Here is a 15,992-nt window from a genome sequence, read left to right on the forward strand (position 1 = left end):
TCAGTTTGAGGGGTTTCAAAGTAAAACTGGAAAACTTTGAAGGAAATGACATTTTCATTGAAAATTTTTGTTTTGAATAAATGCTCTTTGTTGATTACAAAACTGATTTTTTCGCCACTGGTTATATACATTATACTTCAGGTTTTATGTGGAAAAAATAGTATTTTCAGATTCTTACTTCATGACTACAGATAAAAAGTATCATTGAAAAACATGGAAAGTCAAAAGGTTTTAGGCTCCAAGTGTCACACACATTAAAGTTTTACCCTGTGCTTTTAAATAGTCCATTAAATATTTCATTGTAGAATCCTGGTTATCACCAGTTGTGAAATTGTACATTTGATCCAGAATCTAATGTGCTCTTGACAATTGTAACCAGGACAACAGGTGAGAAGTTACATATCCAGCAAATTGCTATATGATCCTTTTATATAGGTAAATGTAGAGCTAAGTACAAAGGAAGCAGAGTCATTATCAGATGTCTGTTTTAGGATGGACTTTAAAAATTGTAACTAATTCTTTAACATTAAAGACTTCTTTAAAGGGGAGGAGAAAGACAATGGGAGTTTGACCTGGTATTGGAAATAATTCCATGAAAAGTTTGGTAGAGAATGGAAAGGAAGATAAAAGAACAGTCTGGAAGCTACATATTAGACCCTGATTCTGGAAAACGTGTAAGCACTTGCATAACTTTAAATATGCGTGTAAGTCCAATTGACTTCAGTGAGACTTTCGCATGCGTTTCTGTACTTTCTTGAGATAAGGCCTTGCAGAATGCCAGTCTACAGCTACTGAACATGTAATGTAACATAGTTATTTATTTACTTAATATGTAAGGGATTTCATTACATTGTTACATATCTAATAGAACTGGTCAGAAAGGTTTCAGTGGAAAATGCTGATTTGATTAAATCAAAAATTGAATGGGAAAATAAAAATTTCATCCACACCTTCAATCAGAAATTTTCAAAAGATTTCATTTTGACAGTTTTTTTACTTACATTGTAATACAATCTGTAGTATACTAACTGTTCAAACAATCATGTAGAAACAAAGTCTTTTGACCTTATCAACACAAAACATTTATAGAAGGTCAAGTACAATGTTACAAAATCTTAATTTTGCAAAAAATTCCAAGATTGTAATTTTCTGGGATGACATAAAACAAAATCTTGGAATTTCTCACGAGATAAAGGCTCTGTTTTTGACCAGTTATTACATGTAGGGAAAAAAATAGCAAAGGTTGTATGGGCTTGTGGGCAGGGCACTAGACTGCAAGTCGGGAGTCCTGCTACAGACTTGTGTAACTTTGGGCAACTAATTTCATCTTTATGTGCCTCTGTTTCCCTTCCAATCTTTTCTCTGAATTATTTAAATTGCAAATAAGATTAGCCCCTAACAGCTGTCATAATCTACAATTTTAGGGCCTCACTCTATTAATATAGTCAAGATATATTGGTATTATTTATTTTAATGCATCTGTTTCTGATAGTAGATACTAATATAGCATGTGGTATTGACAAGCCTGTTGTGATTTCATCAGGTATCTTTATATAAGCAAGCTGAGACTGGGTCAGTAGAGTTGTTGGATGAGATATATGGAAAAAAACAGGTGCAGCAAGAAGTATTGCAATAGATAGCACATGTGCATTTGAGTCAGTGTAGAGTAATAATGTCCCTGTATGGAGCTGCAGGGCAATGTGATGCTGGCTATGTCATCCTGTGGGATGGAAAACTGAGCCTTTACTCCTTCTGTAACTACTTTTGTAAGAGTCTTGAGCCAATTCTATTTGGATTAACTATGTTCTGACTCCTGTCTCCCAAATTCCCCTCTTGCTTCAGAAACTGGAGACGGCAACGTTCATATCCTGTTCCAGAATTAGTGTAGCTTGTTCTGTCATATTGGTAGTTGCTTCTTGCATCCAAGGTACTTGTCAGATCGATAAGGTGCATTAATCCTGATAGATGCAGGGGTGTTAGTTCAATAACGCAGGGATTCCCAAATGGTTTCACACAATGGAGCTTCATCATAATAGGGTCCATCTCATGGGCCTTCTTGTTCACAATTGTGCAGATGCTTCTTCTCCCACAAGTAATAATGGAACGCGTTGATTTATAATGAGAGGTAGGTGTTAACAGGTATTTGCCAACCTCACTGGGCAGCTATCTGCATCTTTAGCCAATGAAGAACCCTTTTTAAAAACAGGCCTATTGTGACCAAACAGCTCATTGTGGACTGCCAATAACTGCTCCAGAGACCACGTATTCCACAGACCACCATTTGGGAAGCAACCCTGTAAGACATTCTCGGGCTAGCTAAAGGCAGTACATAAAATGATACATAGTGCAGGTTGAGTAATAAATTCCATTCATACATCATCATTCAGCACACTTGAAACCGAGCTGCCTCATCATGGTAAAAAACAGGAGGAGGAGGTTTTTCTCGTCTGACTTTTGCAGGTAATTAATATGAGGTCATGTGAGGCACACCTTTCTGAATAGTGTGTGACTAGGAGAAGATTTCCAAGGGGAAGCTGAGGAATAGACCTACAAATCAGGGAAAATATTTATTAGTGTTTCTTTCAATCGGTAAGTGCAGGTGTGTCCCATTTCATGCTCTGGGGGCTCTTACATAGTTTAATTTCACAATCTCGTAATGGACTGCTATTTCACCCTCTTTTCCCATGCTAAGCCTACTAAAAAGTACACTCCAGATAATAAAAGTTCAGGCTAAGAGACATAAGTACCACACCCGCTCTCATCCCACCCTCCTCAAAAAAGACCTTTTTAGTATGCCCATGTGCCATGGTGTCCAACACACTAACCACTAACAACGTGTGGTTATTTGGCCAGTTGAGTGTCGCTAGTTCACTATAGTAGTAGCCATTATAGTGGTGACTGCTTCAGAACTGGTTGGCACCATGGCCCTAGTGGGTTACAGTTTGAAGATCTGTCAGATTAAGGGTGAAAGAAGGGATCATTGCAAAGCTGAGAATCTTTTGATGATAATGTCCTGCCAACAGCCAACTCCCTTTCAAACTTGCTGACACCTCGACTCTGTTTCTGAGGTCCCAAGCCAAAAGCTAAAACTAGCATGTTGGAAACCTACTGCCCAGCGGTGCAGATCCTAGGTCATAGGAATAAATATGCTTCTCACGTGAAACGGTGCTCGGTGCTTGATAAACAGATCTCTGCAGCCTGCTTTAAGATTCTTTTCTGTGGAGTCTCAATGTGTGTAGGCCAAGATAGAGCCCATCGCAGCAATCTCACTTCAGTGTGCCAAAGGCATGGATAATTAAGGCTAGTTCCACATCATAGAAAAATTGTCACGCTCCTGCAATCACCCACTAGTGAAAGAAAGAGCTCTTGGACACATCTGCTACTTGGAATGGCCCAAGATCTCTTAGTCTACTTAACATATATATTTGCATTATAAAAGAGCAGGTGGACTCTGTATTAGGAGTGCCAATAAAGCTCAACATTGGCAAGGGAAAAGTAATGCACGCTGGGGAGAGGAAAGAGCCAATTTTATACAAGCAACAAACTTTAAACTCTAAACAAGCTATTACCACCCAAGAAAGAGGTTATCTTGATATTTTCATTTAATACCAGGCACGCACATTTATTCAACTTGATATTCAGACTTTTAGCATATAAGCACTTATAAAATTTGTCACTGTCCACCTTCGTGTAATATAATTGAGACCATATCTACACTTGTGGGAAGATTGCTGCAGCAGTTGGTCGTCTGGTGTTCAATGTAGCAGGTCTTGTAAAGACCCTCTATATCGAAAGCTGAGGGTGCCCCCATCAACCACAATATTCCTTGCTATCGCAAGGAGTAAGGGAAGTTGATGGTAGCATTTCTCCCTTCCACCTCCTGCTGTGGGAATAGCGCCCAAGTTCAGCTTAAGGCACGTCAACTCCAGCTACATAAGTGTCTACCTTAAGCCAACCTTTCCCTGTAGTGTAGACTAGACTGAGACTTTCATTTGACTATTTCTCTTTGTGATTCCCTGATGGGAGCTATGTTAGCTATCTGTTCTTACCTGTACTTTATCAACTTCTATTTTTCTTTCTTTACTATCATACGGTATGTCTACACTAGCCCCCTAGATCGATCTAGGGAGGCTAATGAGGGCGACCGGAATTGCAAATCAGCCCGGGATTTAAATATCCCACGTTTGATTTTCATGTTCCCAGCCGGTCGCCATTTTAGAAATTGACTAGCCTGAAGTAACTGCCCGCGTCTACACGCGGCAGTGAAATGGGATTCCGGAATAAAGCCCCTAAATCAAATTAGGTAGTAAACCTCATTCCATGAGGAATATAGAGTTTTCCCTTTAATATAGATCCTCCCCTAGGCAATGTCTTTGAGCTATGTGCTCCTTTGCACTGGTTGGCATTCCCCTAGCCCTTAGTTCAAAAATGCCTAAATGACCCTTTAAATATTGCATGGCAGCAATCTGGTTCCTTTTTGGTTTATACTGAGCCCATCTCTCCTCCTTTTCAAAGAGATTCTCCAGGTCCTAATAAACCTAAATTCCTCTTCCCAACATCATAGGCTCATCTATGCATTGAAATTTTGTCTAACTGGCCCAGCACAGAAACTGTAAGCAATTCAGAGAATAGTACCATGGAGAGCCTGGACTTTAATTTTTTACCTAACAGTCTAAATTTGGCCTCCAGAGCCTCTCACTTATCCTTCTCTATGTCATCGGTACAAGTGCCACAACCACTAGTTCCTACAAAACATAAATCAAGCAAGACGTCTTGATGTGTCCATCATACAGATGATGGAGGCCTATAAATTGGGCATGGCGTGGAAAAAATTATCAGAAAAAACGATTATTTACCTTTTCACACAATAAAAATCCCAGGGGTTGCCCAATGAAATTAATAGGCAGCAGGTTAACATCAACAAAAGGAAGTATTTTTTCATACAACATACAACTAACCTATTGAACTCATTGCCTTAGGATGTTGTAATGGCCAAAAAGCATAACTGGGTACAGAAAATAAATGAGTAAATTCATGGAGGCTAGTCTATCAGTGGCTATTAACCAAGATGGCTAGTGATTTAACCAAATCCTCATTACCCTAATTCTCTGACCACCACAAGTAGGAAGTGGAAGACAGAAATGGATCATTCCATATTGTCGTGTTCTATTCAATCCTGAACCTCTGGTATAGGCCACCAGTGGAGACGCTATACGGGGCAAGACTGACCACGGTCTGACCCAATACCCAGCTCCCATTTTCTTAACTTTGTTGATATTTGTGCATCCAACCTCCCCACATTTCTTCGGGCTTAGTTGTACCAAGTTGAAGCCAGCTAGCTCTTGTCTAAGCTCCCACATTCATTTAGCTACTGTATCTGGGTTAGGAAGAACCTTCAGTGAATGAATCAAAATCGTAAAAAAAAATCCAGTTTGACTTGAACCAAAACCATCTTTTCTTCCTCCCCCCCCAAAAATACCAACAACTTAATTTCAAATTTACCAAAATGCTTTAGATGGATACAAAATTATTTATTTTTTTACAGTTTTTCAATTTGTTTTGAGTCAGCCCATCTATTTGTCAAAAAATTCACTCGATTGTATTCATTACAATCTTCCATATCAGGAAATCCTTTTTACTTGTTCAGTCATTACCAAGAATGCATGGCCTTTCAGTTGAGACATGTCTTCTCTTCATTTGCATCTTTAGAGAAGACAGTAGATGATGTGGTGATAAGTAACCAACTGTACTCATCCACTACCTCATAGGACAGCAGCCTCAGTTGATGCATCACTTTATGTGAGCAAGATAAATAGTTTCTTAGCCAAATCCATTTTTTAGATGTTAACTAAAATGCCATCATCTAATGTTCCCCAAATAACTCAAGATATTCTCAGCAGATCCAGTTCTAAGTCTGGATCTAGATTTGATATTTCTCAAGGTTCCAGCAGGGTTCATATACTTGTTCCAGGTAGGAGTCATCTCTAATTTTTATCTCTAAATTCTAAGCATGCAGTTATGGGGCTCCCCGCTAGTCTTGGGTTCAGTTGCCCTGAGAAAGATGCATCTCACATACATCAAATGTACTATAGATCTTTTTTCAATTTTGTGTATGAAATATTTGTTTTAATCTTGCAAAGCAACAGAATTTACAATGGGCAGTCTTCAATAATTGATTTTCACACCAGAATTTTATCAGCGCATTCCCAAGGTTTACATCATTATATTTTGCTAAAACTATGTTATACTAAGTAACATCAGGTTCTCAGTCTTCATTAAGACATGCAATTATTGTATAAGCAGGGATGGTCAGTTTTAGTGGCTCTTTTGTAGTTCTTTTAACTTCGAAAAATAGTTATCAAGTCACTATGGGTACGTCTAGACTACATGCCTCTGTCGCCAGAGGCATGTAGATTAGGCTACCCGACAGAGTAAAATGAAGCGGCGATTTAAATAATCGCCGCTTCATTTAAATTTACATGGCTGCCGCTTTGAGCCGACAAACAGCTGATCAGCTGTTTGTCGGCTCAGCGCGATAGTCTGGACGCTCCCCTGCCGACATCAAAGGGAGCTGTCGACAACCCAGGTATGCCTCATCCCAGGAGGCATACCTGGGTTGTCGACAGCTCCCTTTGATGTCGGCAGGGGAGCGTCCAGACTATCGCGCTGAGCCGACAAACAGCTGATCAGCTGTTTGTCGGCTCAAAGCGGCAGCCATGTAAATTTAAATGAAGCGGTGATTATTTAAATCGCCGCTTCATTTTACTCTGTCGGGTAGCCTAATCTACATGCCTCTGGCGACAGAGGCATGTAGTCTAGACGTACCCATTATGTTATAAATGTAACTTAGTGTGGCTCCACTGTACGGCAAGAATGTTGTGCATTTTCTCGGTTGTTGCAGTAACTCTTATGTTCATAGTGTGTTGAAGCACAGTACAGGACTATTACTGAAGTTGGGGGCCCTTGTGTTAAGCACTGTAGGCTGAGTAAATACAGGGGCTGTGTCTAGACTGGCCACTTTTTCTGGAAAAGCAGTTGCTTTTCCGGAAAAACTTGCCAGCTGTCTACACTGGCCACTTGAATTTCCGCAAAAGCACTGACGATCTCATGTAAGATTGTCAGTGCTTTTGCGGAAATACTATGCTGCTCCCGTTCGGGCAAAAATCTTTTTCCGAAAAACTTTGGCGCAAAAGGGCCAGTGTAGACAGCAGAGATCTGTTTTCTGAAAAAAAGCCCCGACTGCAAAAATGGCGATTGGGGCTTTTTTGCGGAAAAGCACGTCTAGATTGGCCATGGCCGCTTTTCCGCAAAAAGTGCTTTTGCGAAAAAGCGTCCTGCCAATCTAGACGCGCTTTTCCAAAAATGCTTTTAATGGAAAACTTTTCCGTTAAAAGCATTTCCGGAAAATCATGCCAGTGTAGACGTAGCCAGGGTGAAATACCAGTTCCTTTAAAAATCAATGGCAAAACTCCCCTTGATTTCAATAGGTCCCATAGTGAGAGGCAGTCCCCATGCTGAAATGTGTAAATTCTACCTACACGAGTGAGGCAAAGTGAAGAACTGGGTAAGGAGAGATTAAGTGAATTGTCCCAACATTGAGAGATCCGGCGAGTGAGGCAGTATCTTTTACTGGGCAAATTTTTGTTGGTGAGAAAGACAAGCTTTTGAGCTTGTCACTGGCAGTGTCAGGAACAGAACCCAGATCTCCTTTATCAGTCCCGTGCCCTGTCTGCTTGACTCTGCTGCCACTTCTAAGCCCCTGCAGAGACGAACTCCTGAGATCTCTTCCGGGCTCCTGCATTTACCCCCTCTGTGGCTTTGAGCAAATCACTTAATCTCTCGGCCAGCTGTAAAATGGGGATCATATTTACTGGCCTAACACACCAGGGTAATGAGCCTGCAATTTGTAAAGCACTGTAAAAACCGATATTATTATTACTGTATGAAAACCTGGAAAAACCCCGTGCACACCTCGAGTGCTACATGTTTTTAGCTTGTGGGATTTTCTTTTAATAGGGCTTATCCATTAAGTCTATTCATGAACCCTTTCACTGAGGCCTTCCTGTTGGTTTCTTATGCTGTTTATATAATTTTTATTGTCTTTCGTGGAACAGAGGCGTGGGACTAACTAGAAATCTCTGATTTGCTAAATGGGCGGCTTTTTTGTTTTGTTTTATTGTGCTTTTTTATTTCAAAAAATAGTTTGTTCAATACACACCTTTCCTCTTTTCTCAAGGGAACACACTTTTCTGGCTGGGCCACAGAGGCGGGAAATATCAGAGGTCTCAGCCTTTAAAGGAGAGTAGCCTTTTAGATGAGTATGTAATGACGCTAATTTCCTCAATGGGCAACTGAATTTTAAGTGACTTTAAAGTAACTATTTACTATCCCATCTCGGAAGCAGAATGTGTGTGAACACAGGATGGGCCAGTCAGTAGAACAGGCATCGGGGGCTCCTCCCAGGTTCTAATATTCCCTCCTCCCACCAAAGACACTTTCTGTGATTTGGGGAAAGTCACTTAAGTCACAAAGGTGCAAGTAAGGCTCCCTCCACCTTATGACCTACCACCTTGTGCCGGGATAGACACAATCCCATTGAATGGTTGGAATTTCTAGCGCTTCGATAAAATTCCTTTATAACTCTGCTGACTTACCTTTCTGGTCTTGTAACCCAGCCTTCTCATTCCACTTCTAATCACTGCAGGTGCAGAGGGCACCGGTTACGCTGATTTTCTTAGCCAAGTCCTGTGGCGTTTCAGTAATGTGGATGAATGTCTTCAAGCAACTAGACTTGACACCGTCCCCAAACACCTCTCACTTCTGAATGAGCTCAGCTAGTGTTAAACCTCAGCGTAAACCTTAGCTGGGACCTAAGATAATCTTTTGACAGTGGGTTTCCGGAGGAATTTCAAATCTTTACCAGAGCGTGAGCTGTTTGTAACTAGCTCCTCGGTTCATAAGATTTTTAACTCTGCCTGCTACACAACGATAAACATAATGATCCCAAGTGACTGGAGAGTTTTATTATTTTAATACAGCTGGAAAAAATAACAGTTTATGAGAAACATCCAAATCGGAATAGTCACTAAAGGAGGAGGCATGATTTCAGGGTTAAAACACAGGCTTGGGAATGAGACCTGCCCGCTCTACAGACTTTCCAGTATACTTCCAATGATGTGTCTCTGTTCCCATGTGTAAATGGGAGGTGATGATACTTCCTTTCTCCCACCTTTCATCTCTCTTGTCTGTTTAAACCAGAAGCTCTTCGGGGCAGGAACTATTTCTTATTCTATTCTCTGTGAGGACAGTGTCTAACACAATAGGGTCCCAATCCAGAGGCTACAGTGATACAAGTAACATAACAGCAAAAAGAGCTTCATTTCTTTTGAGATCACCAATGAGTAACCTTGTGTTATCAATTAGATGAAATAAAATCAGGGATGAGAGAGAACCAAACGATAGGATTAGAAAGATAATACTAATCTGCTTCAGTTACTGTGAAAGGGGTATTTTTTGGAGAAAGGGGTAAACAGCGAGGTGGCTAAATTTGCAGATGATACTAAACTGTTCAAGATAGTCAAGTCTAAAGCAGACTGAAAAACTTCAAAAGGATCTCACAGAACTAGATGACTGGACAACAAAATGGCAGATAAAATTCAGTATTGATAAATACCAAGTAATACACATTGGAATATAAATCTATGTCTACATCCTGAATACTGTGTGCAAATGTGGTGGCCTCATCTCAAAACGGATATCTTAACATTGGAAAAAGTTTAGACAATGGAAACAAAAATGATTAAGGCTTTGGAATGAGGAGGAAAGGTTAAAAAGACTGGGACTTTTCAGCTTGGAAAAGAGATGACTAAACGGGGATATAGTAGAGGTCTATAAAATCACGATTTGTATAGAAAAGTGAATAAAGAATTATTTATTCACTCCCATAATACAAGAACGAGGGGTCACCAAATGAAATTAATAGGTAGCAGGTTTAAAACAAACAAACTGAAGTATTTCTTCACACGACGTACAGTCAACCTGTGGAACTTCTTGCCGGAGGATGTTGTGAAGTCTAAGACTTAGAGTTCAAAAAAAAGTTGATAAATTCATGGAGGCTAGGTCCATCAATGGCTATTAGCCAGGATGGGCAGCAATGGTATCCCGAGCTTCTGTTGGTCAGAAGCTGGAACTGGGTGTCAGGGGGGGATGAATTACTTGATTCTCTGTTCATTCTCTGTGGGGCACCTGGCATTGGCCGCTGTCAGAAAACAGGATACCATGCTAGATGGACCTTTGGTCTGATGTAGTATAGCCCTTCTTGAAAAGCACCTTCTGTCTAGTGCTAATTATAAGAGACTTAAGTGTCTAGTTTGCTTTGTCACATATGTGGTTCATACCTCAGAACTTTCTCAGAGCATGCCATGTTGTCTCAGCCACCCAACCGCTTTTACAATTCTTCCAGCTTTGAGATAAAGATGAAAGCCTTTACAGTAGGCTTACCTCAGCCAGCTGTTGAGGCGTCTTCTCATCCTCTGATGTAACAAGTTGTCCACGTGATGCTGCTTTTTTCAGGTATCCTTTCCAAATATCCAACTGTCTACTTGCCATGTCCACTGTGCACTGAAATCAAATGGTCATTTATAAGTCTTCATTAGCTGAATAGGTCACATGACTCGTCATTAAAGGATACATGGTAGAAGGGAAGAAAATCCCTGCTCCATTTTATGCCGCATGACACCAGTATGATTGTGCTTTTAAAGGCATGTGGTGCCTCTTTGGAGCTCCTTTTGGTGTGAAATCCAACTAACTGAAATCCAAACATCCATTTTCTTTCAAGCTCATGCCTCTCCCAAGACCTTCTCTACACCTCCGCCCTCTTACCCTCACCCGTCTGAGACATGCCATTTATTCTTTTTATTAGGGTTGTACCTAAATGCCATGGCACAAGGTGGTGTGTCCCCACTAACAGAGAGTGGGGCTCAAACCCTGTTTCGTGGCCCCTTTAAGGAAACAGGGCATAGCAGACAAGTTGGGGACAAGGGGACAGATAGTAATCAGGGAGCTGCTTCCAGACCATGATAAAAGCCCAGAGGTTAGCTGAGGCCAGGAAGAGGAGAGCTAGCCCGAAGAATGCTAAGTTGGGAACAATGAGTCAAGGAGGCTCTCTAGGGCGGGAATGAGGGATAGGAAAACCTGCCTGAATTACAGCACAGTCTTAAGAAGGAGGGCTGTGAGGCCCCTCTCAACCAAGGGGAAGAAGTGTGCTAGCCAAAGGACCCACCCAGAGAGTGGGGCTGAAACCCAGAGCCTGGCAAGCTGGGGAAGCTGGAATGGGCCCATGAAGAAGAGGGAAATGGAATTTGCTAACGAGGGAGAAGGAATTGTAAGCCCAGGGAGCAGGGCAGGGAGGGCACCTGCAAGAAAGCCTCTTGAGAGGCCAGGGCCTGCCCTGGGACTAGGAGGTTGTGTCTACATTGGCGCGATCTTGTGCAAAGCAGCCACTTTTGTGCAAAAACTTGCTGCCTATCTACACTGGCCGTGAGTTCTTGAGCACATACACTGACGTTCTAATGTATGAAATCAGTGCTTCTTGCACAAGAACTATGATGCTCCCGCTCAGGAATAAGCCCTCTTGCACAACTGTTCTTGCACAAGAAGCCAGTGTAGACAGGCAACATGAATTTCTTGCGCAAGAAAACTTTATGGTTAAAATGGCCGTCAGAGCTTTCTTGCGCAAGACAGCGTCTACACTGGCATGAATGCTCTTGCGCAAAAGCACATCTCTTGCACAAACACACATGCCAGTGTAGACGCTTTCTTCTGGAAGAGTTTTTGCACAAGAACTCATCTGCAAAAGAGTTTTTGCGCAAGATCATGCCAGTGTAGATGTAGCCGGAGAGTTTCCCTGTGCAGAGAAACTATAGCATAGGTTACGTCTACAATTGCCGCTTCTTGCGGAAGAATAACTGTTCTTCCGCAAAAACTTGCCGGCTGTCTACACTGCATGAGCGTTCTTCCAGAAGTAAATTTACAATATAGCATTGTAAATCAGGGCTTCTTCCAGAAGAGTTATTCCTCTCTCCACGAGGAATAAACCCTCTTGCGCAAGAGCTCTTCCAGAAAAAAACAGTGTAGACAGGCAACGTGAATTTCTTGCGCAAGAAGCCCCTATGGTTAAAATGGCCATCAGAGCTTTCTTGTGGAAGAGAGCATCTACACTGCCATGGATGCTCATGTGCAAAAGCACATCTCTTGCACAAAAGCACATGGCAGTATAGATGCTCTCTTGTGGAAGAGTTTTTGCACAATAACTCTTCCGCAAAAGAGTTCTTGCACAAGAAACTGCCAGGGTAGACATAGCCTATGGGTATCGCATATCTGAAGCCTTGGAAGAAAAGCAAACTGGAAGCCTCCAGAGGGAAAGGTTTGGGCCTGAAGAAGCCTAGAAAATGAATGTACTTTGGGGTGTAAGTTAGAGGGAGAACCAGGAGGGCTCTAAGCTATGCTATTTCATGAAGGAGTACACAGCAGATGGCCACAGGCCCCAGCCAAAATCAGGGCCCCATTTTCTAGACCCTGTCCAAATGCTGCTTAAGAGGCATTGCCTGCCCTGGGGAGCTTACCAGCTAAAGAATGGGTGGTGGAAAGAGGTGAAGTGACCAGGTAAGTGCAGAGGTGGAAGAGAACCGAGCTCATGCTTCCCAATCCTCAGCCTTATTGATAGACATTGTTTCTACTGTGACCTGTCTATGTTCACTCAAGTGTCCGGTAACACAGTGACACACAATGGAGTGCAATTAGAGTAAAAAACAAAAAGGCACTTGTATTTATGAATAAACACATTAGGATAATAGAGGTCAGACCGTCTTTCCTATATAGATGAGTGAGCCAATTATCTTGGTGTCGCATATAGCTGTATTATCTTTTAGAAGTTAGTGTAATCGTCTTTTTAATAGTCTTCCTATTAAATATAGATGAGCTAAGAACAAGGATTAAAATGGTAAATGCTTAGTTGGCTTTATTGTGACAGCCACAAAAATGTTCCAGTTTTGCTTGGGAACCTGGTAGCAATTAGTGTAAAATCAGCTATGTGGCATATTTAATTAGCTGATTTCTTGCAGAAACGGCATTTGTTTGTGCTGTTTAAATGTATGAAAACATGGTATTTTGCTTTAAGGAAAATACACAGAAATGTTCTCCAAATATTTTCTTTAGAAAGTACTGTTTGGTTTGTTTAAATACTTTGTAACATGCACAAACACGTTGGCCATGAAAAATTTTAAACTTCTGGGATACATCTACACTGGCATGATTTTGCGCAAGAACTCTTTTGCGGAAGAGTTCTTGTGCAAAAACTCCTCCAGAAGAAAGCGTCTACACTGGCACGTGCATTTGCGCAAGAGATGTGCTTTTGCACAATGGCATTCATGCCAGTGTAGATGCTCTCTTGCACAAGAAAGCTATGATGGCCATTTTAACCATAGGGCTTTCTTGCGCAAGAAATTCATGTTGCCTGTCTACACTGGCCTCTTGCGCAAGAACAGTTGCACAAGAGGGCTTATTCCTGAGCGGGAGCATCAGAGTTCCTGTGCAAGAAGCACTGATTTCATACATTAGAATGTCAGTGTACTTGTGCAAGAACTCACGGCCAGTGTAGACAGGCAGCAAGTTTTTGCACAAAAGTGGCTGCTTTTGCACAAAATCGCGCCAATGTAAACACAGCCCTAGAGATGCATGTACAAAGTTTATATACAATGGAAGGTGATTTTTATTTCCTAAGTGCAGTATTTCATATAAGCTTCCCTTCCATTCCCCAAAAGATCAGGCATTTTAATAACTGTTGAATCTTTCCATCTACCTGCCTCTCTCACGTGTAACAGATTGTATTTTGGATTGCAGCAGGTTTACTCTATCAGATGTGGTGGTTGGGGAGTGACAGCATGTGTATGCATTTTGAAGAGCTGTCGACCTGGGGGGAACCCTGCAGGGCTGAGACAGGAAGTGTGGCTGGAGGTAGAGTTCATCATTCTGCCACAGATTTTTTGGAGCCGAAGTAATCATTAGCTAACCGTAATTTCCGCCTGCACAGCTGCGCGCAGTTGAGGAAAGGGAATGACAGTTACAGCGTAAGGTTAGTGGGGAAGAAAACACCCAATTAACATACTGGCAAAAGGCACAACTGTAGCAGAACTGTATTTTAAGGGGGAAAAGGATTGTTTGGAGTGTGGCCCATGCTTTAAATAGCCTAAGCAAAAATAGAGCCTTTTCACTCAACAGCTCTTCTTCCAGTGTCCATTCAGAGACAAGTGTGTGTTCTCTCTGTACACTCACAAATGGATTGATCAAAACTCAGTTTTTTGTACTGCACAGCCTGGGAGAGACTGAGATTAATTCCTTTCTGGTACATATGATATAGAAAACATGGAGGTGTTATATACGAAACTCCAAGATGCCGCCTGGGCAGGTTATCTTGTCAGAGTCCTCTTTGTGCATAGGCTATACTATCTGAGCTAGTTTGACTCTCGCTAGCTCAGGTAACAACAGCAGTGAAGACAGCACAACACGGACCCCAGCATGGGTAGTACAAGCTTAGCAGAGACCATGGGGATGTGCTCAGATCACTAGCCTTCTCTGAAGCTGTGATGAATGGGAGGGATAGTTTCCTTTTCTGGACGTTCCAGTCATATAGTCAACTAAAGACTTTTCACAGTGGTTAACTCTTGAGACCTAACCCTAACTGACTTCCCTGTAAGGATTAAAACCATAGACAGTAGGTCCTAGAGAGTCCCCAGGAATGCTAGGGAAGCAGGAAGTGAATTTGAAAGTGAATTATTTTAAGAGGAATAAGGGATCTTTCAGAAAAGGATTTATTTTCCGAAAGATCCCCATCTAGACTGGTGCTTTTTTCCAGCAAAGCTCCGAGCCGGAAAAAAGCGGCAGCCATGTTTATGCAAATGAAGCATGGGGGGATTTAAATCCCCCCTTCATTTGCAATTGCGATGTGTCTAATCTGCATCCCTTTTACGGAAAAGGGATGCAGTCTAGACACAGCCTCTGTGTTTTAATTTTTTTTTTCAATTGCTCGGTAACACCTAGCAGCCAAGTAGTGTTTCAGCAAGAGTGTTTACTTTGTTTTGTTAATAAATATCACCCTTTTAAGACTATGAGCTGGTTCTTGTGTCCGAGAAGGCAAGAGGTTCTGTGTGCATATGCTTATGACTACAAAACCAACTATTAAAGCGAGTACTATTTTTCAAGCTCTCTCCAGAGGGAGTGTTAAAAAAGTTTGAGGGTCCCCTATGGCAAGGAATTCCCAAATGCACCTTCTTGGGGCCTCAAAGAGGCTTTTGCATATGGGTGGTGGCAGCAACACCAATTTAAGGCCAGGGAATCTGTAACCTTGTGGAGTTTTAACACATGCCTTTAGTGGCAAACAGCCTTGACAGAAGTCCACTCTGTCTTCCCGCACTGTGTTACACAAGCTGAATTCAAGCAAGGTTGGATAGGCCAGCCCATGCACAGCTTTTGCTGTGTAACTCTACCCCAAGGGAAAAAATGGCCTAACAGAAATTATTCAGATTAGGGATAAGGAGAAATTCTGCTTTGGTGAAGCTTGGAGCTTTGCTATACTAAAAGACTGGACTGCAGACCCAGTTCTAAGTGTCAGAGGCGTAGCCATAGTAGTCTGTTTCAGCCAAAACAATGAGTCCTGTGGCACCTTAAAGACCAACACATTTATTTGGGCATCAGCTTTCATGGGCTGGAGTCCACTTTGTCTGATGCATAAAGCGGAATCTTCAGTTTGGTAGGGATATGTGCAAAGATGGGAGTGTTATATGTGTACATATTCCTATCAAACACAGGATTCCACTTCATGAATCTGACGACGTGGGCTCCAGCCCATGAAAGCTTAGACCCATTTATGTTGGAAGATAGATGAAAAATCAGTACCAATGTGAAGAGCGTCCAAACCCCCAACTCGCAGCCCCATC

General features: G+C 41.8%; 1 long non-coding RNA gene across 1 annotated transcript in view; it reads right to left on the reverse strand.

Annotated features, from left to right (window-relative positions):
- The window catches only part of LOC112544318 (uncharacterized), a 120,669-nt gene that overhangs the window by 99,255 nt on the left and 5,422 nt on the right, over window positions 1–15,992 (reverse strand). Inside the window, exon 3 of the long non-coding RNA XR_012905554.2 lies at window positions 10,501–10,620. This is a non-coding gene — a long non-coding RNA (uncharacterized LOC112544318). The remainder of the gene's footprint in view (window positions 1–10,500; window positions 10,621–15,992) is intronic.

Source organism: Pelodiscus sinensis, chromosome 8 (genome assembly GCF_052426305.1).
Source record: "Pelodiscus sinensis isolate ZL-2025 chromosome 8, ASM5242630v1, whole genome shotgun sequence".
Classification (NCBI taxonomy): Eukaryota; Metazoa; Chordata; order Testudines; family Trionychidae; genus Pelodiscus; species Pelodiscus sinensis.